Here is a 4,240-nt window from a genome sequence, read left to right on the forward strand (position 1 = left end):
GCAGAGAGGGCAGGACAGCAGTTAGACGGAGAGAGACTACAGAGGGCAGGACAGCAGTTAGACAGCAGAGACTGCAGAAAGACAGAACCAGACAGGGAGACAGATAGAGTAACATTTAAAGAACGGTGATGATCGAGAACGCATGAAGGTTAAAACCATTTTCTCCCCATGTAACCAGTCACAGGCACGATGTGTCTCCCCTCTCTCTCTCTGAGTGTGTATGTGCGTGTGTGCGTGTGTGTGTGTGTGTGTGTGTGAGTGTTTGTGTCTATCTGCTATGCATGCATATGCCATGTGTCTACAGTTTATGTGTGTCTGTGCCTACATGGCTGCATCTGTGTGTCTGTATGTGTCTGTATGTCTCTGCCATGTGTGTTTGATGTTTGGCAATGACTGCGTGTGATCCCGTGTGATCCCGTGTGATTCCGTGTGATTCCGTGTGATTCCGTGCTCCTCTAGCAGACAAGGGACTAATCTGGAGGTTTACTGGGTAATCTACCCCGCTTTGAGGGAAAAATATTTATCCTCCGTCTCTGGGGAGCGATGCCATAAATCCCATTAAAATCGAACAGAACGTGTCTTCTAATCAGATAGATTAGAGCTGCGTTCAGAGCCCGCCTTTACAAAAGCGCTCGGAACGTGTTTGTATATGTTTTGGGAGGTTTAGTTGTTTGGCAACGCTTGAAGGACATTATTTGATCAAAATCAAGGTAATATCGAGGGAATGTGGATAGGAATTTGGAAAAAGATGTAACTGCCAAGTTTCCTCTTCCAACATTCTCTCACTCACATTTGTTTCACCTCTCTCTCTTTTTCTCTCCATCCATCACTCATCCCTGGTCCCTGCCTAATAAGAGTGTTGTGTTAAAACCCACCTCCTACACTGGGGCAGTTAAGAAATTGGAAATGGAGGGTGGGGGGGGATGTTGTAGAAATCAGACAGATACGTATCTTCCCTGTGTGTGTGTGTGTGTGTGTGTGTGTGTGTGTGTGTGTGTGTGTGTGTGTGTGTGTGTGTGTTCAGTGTATGGCTAGTTCAGCAGGGCCAGCCCCACATCTCCATTGATTAATTCCTATAGTCGTAATATGTGTTCCCTGAACAGCAAGGTACAGTTAAGTCTGATGTTTTCATTTACCTGAGTTGTCAGGGGCCTTGAGACTTAGTATTGACTTGTGTTCTCATACATGTAGGTTACATGGTCAAACAGCTTGTAAAACATCGGTGAAACTCCGGTGGAGGTTACCTTTCAATAACTTCTGCTTTCTATTCTTCTCCCTTACCTTTCTCCCATTCTCTCGTTTCTGCCCTCTATTCAGTACTTTTGGAAGCACTGTGAGCCAGTGTGGCCTCTGCAGAGGCGCTCTTGTGTTGGGGTAGTGTGTGTGTGTGTGTGGGGGGGGTTGGAGGCGAGTAAGGGGGGCAAGGCTAATTTTGCATCACAGGCCACTAGCCACCTTCAGCTACAGCAAGCTCTGAAAAGACGGCCCTTTGAAGCCGCGGAGAGAGAGGAAGAGAAGAAGAGAGAGAGAAGGGAGAGAGAGAGACAGAGGGAGACAGAAGCAATAGAGACAGAGAGAGGGGGAGAGAAAGACAGAAAGAGAGAGGGGGGAGAGAGAGAAAAAAGAGAGGAGAGAGACACAGAGAGAGAGAGACAAGAGTGAGGGAGAAGAGAAAGAAAGAGAGAGAGAAAGAAAGAGGACAGAGAGAGAGAGAGAGAATGAAAAGAGAGAGAAAGAGAGACAGACTGGAGGGAGAAAGAGCGAGAGAGAAAGAAGAGACAGAGACAGAGAAAAGAGAGAGACAGAGATGGGAAGGGGAAGTCAGGAGGGGAGTGTGAAAAACAGTGAATGATGAAAGAGATATGTGGGGTATGATTACAGTCTGTGTGTGGATCCAGTCTGTGTGTGTATCCAGTCTGTGTGTGTCCAGTCTGTGTGTGTATCCAGTCTGTGTGTGTATCCGTCTGTGTGTGTCCAGTCTGTGTGTGTATCCAGTCTGTGTGTGTATCCAGTCTGTGTGTGTATCCAGTTTGTGTATCCAGTCTGTGTGTATCCAGTCTGTGTGTATCCCATCTGTGTGTAATCCAGTCTTTGTGTGTGTCCATCTGTGTTGTATCCAGTGCGTGTGTGTATGCCAGTCTGGTGTGTATCCAGTCTGTGTGTATTCCAGTCTGCTGTTGTGTATCCAGTCTGTGGTATCCAGTCTGTGTGTATACAGTTCTGTGTGTGTATCCAGTCTGTGGTATCCAGTCTGCGTGTGTATCCAGTCTGTGTGTATCCAGTCTGTGTGTGTATCCAGCTGTGTTGTATCCAGCTGTGTGTATCCAGTCTGGTGTGTATCCAGTCTGTGCGTATCCAGTCTGTTGTGTTATCCAGTCTTGTGTGTATCCAGTCTGCGTGGTATCCAGTCTGTTGTTGTAAATCCAGCTGTGTGTGTCCAGTCTGTGTGGTGTATCAGTCTCTGTGTATCCAGTCTGTGTGTGTATTCCAGTTCTGTGTGGTATCCAGGTCTGTGTGTTATCAATTCTGTGTGTATCCAGTCTGTGTGTGTATCCAGTCTTGTGTGTATCCAGTCTGTGTGTGTATCCAGTCTGTGTGTATCCAGTCTGTGTTTGTCCAGTCTGTGTGTGTATCCAGTCTGTGTGTGTGTCCAGTCTGTGTGTGTATCCAGTCTTTGTGTGTATCCAGTCTGTGTGTGTTCCAGTCTGTGGTGTGTCCAGTCTGTGTTGTGGTCCAGTCTGTGTGTGGTATCCAGCTGTGTGTGTATCACAGTCTGTGTGTGTATCCAGTCTGTGTGTGTGTCCAGTCTGTGTGTGTATTCCAGTCTGTGTGTGTCCAGTCTGTGTTGTTTGTCAGTTCTGATTGTGTGTCCAGTCTGTGTGTGTATCCAGTCTGTGTGTGTAATCCAGTCTGTGTGTGTGTCCAGTCTGTGTGTATCCAGTCTGCGGTGTGTATCCAGTCTGTGGTATCCAGTCTATGTGTGTATCCAAGTCCTGTGTGTATCAGTCTGTGTGTTTCCAGTCTGTGTTGTGTATCCAGTCTGTGTGTGTATCCCAGTCTGTGTGTATCCAGTCGTGTGGTAAAATCCAGCTCGTGTGTGTATCCAGTCTGTGTGTATCAATTCTGTGTGTACCAGTCTGTAGTGTATCCATCTGTAGTTATCCAAGTCTTGTGTATCCAGTCTGTGTGTGTGTGGTCCAGTCTGGTGTGTATCCAGTCTGTGTGTATCCAGTCTGTTGTGTATCAGTTTGTGTGTGTATCCAGTCTGTGTATCCAGTTCTGTGTGTGATCCAGTCATGTGTGTATACCAGTCTGTGTGTGTATCCAAGTCTGTGTGTTGTACCAGGTCTGTGTGTATCCAGGTCTGTGTGTGTATCCATCTGTTGTGTAATCCAGTCCTGCGTGTGTATCCAGTCTGTGTGTATCCAGTCTGTGTGTGTCCAGTCTGTGTGTGTTCCAGTCTGCTGGTATCCAGTCTGTGTGTGTATCCCAGTCTGTGGTGTGTATCCAGTCTGGTGGTATCCAGTCTGAGTGTGTTTATCAATCTGGTTATCCAGTCTGTGTGTGATCCAGGTCTGTGTGTGTATCCAGTCTGTTGCTGTCATTCCAGTCTGTGTGTGTCCAGTCTGTTGTGTGTGGTCCCAGTCTGTTGTGTGTGTCCAGTTCTGTGTGTGTATCCAGTCTGTGTGTATCCAGTCTGTGTGTGTTCCAGTCTGTGTGTGTATCCAGTCTGTGTGTGTGTCCAGTCTGTGTTGTATCCAGTCTGTTGTGTGTGTCCAGTCTGTGTGTTGCCAGTCTGTGTGTTTGTCCAGTCTGTGTTGTGTATCCAGTCTGTGTGTGTATCAGTCTATGTGTGTGTTTCCAGTCTGTGTTTTGTCCAGTCTGTTGTGTTGTATCAGTCTGTGGTTGTCCAGTCTGTGTGTGTCCAGTCGTTGTTGTCCCAGTCTGTGTGTGTATCCGTGCTGTGTGTGTATCCAGGTCTGTGTGTGTATCCAGTCTGTGTGTATCCAGTTGCGTTGTGTATCCAAGTCTGTGTGTTTCCAGTCGCGTGTGTATCCAGTCTGTGTGTATCCAGTTCTGTGTGTGTCCAGTTTCTGTGTTTTGTATCCAGTCTGTGTGACCAGTCTGTGTGTGTATCCAGTCTGTGTGTATCCAGTCTGTGGTGTATCAATTCTGTGTGTATGCCAGTCTGGAGTGTATCCAGTCTGTGTTGTATCCAGCTGTGTGTGTGTGTATTACA

At 47.1% G+C, this 4,240-nt stretch overlaps 1 long non-coding RNA gene across 2 annotated transcripts; it reads left to right on the forward strand.

The window, feature by feature from the left end:
- The first annotated feature begins 1,889 nt into the window (after nt 1-1,889).
- LOC139026651 (uncharacterized) lies at nt 1,890-3,753 on the forward strand. 2 transcript variants are annotated; one of them, XR_011478514.1, is made up of 3 exons: nt 1,890-1,962; nt 3,415-3,459; nt 3,730-3,753. It is a non-coding gene; the product is annotated as an uncharacterized lncRNA (long non-coding RNA). The 2 variants fall into 2 exon arrangements; XR_011478512.1 differs by lacking the exon at nt 1,890-1,962 and adding an exon at nt 2,905-2,940 and having other exon boundaries at nt 3,397-3,459.
- The last annotated feature ends 487 nt before the right edge of the window (nt 3,754-4,240 follow it).

Source organism: Salvelinus sp. IW2-2015, unplaced genomic scaffold, assembly GCF_002910315.2.
Source record: "Salvelinus sp. IW2-2015 unplaced genomic scaffold, ASM291031v2 Un_scaffold5393, whole genome shotgun sequence".
NCBI classification, from domain to species: domain Eukaryota; kingdom Metazoa; phylum Chordata; class Actinopteri; order Salmoniformes; family Salmonidae; genus Salvelinus; species Salvelinus sp. IW2-2015.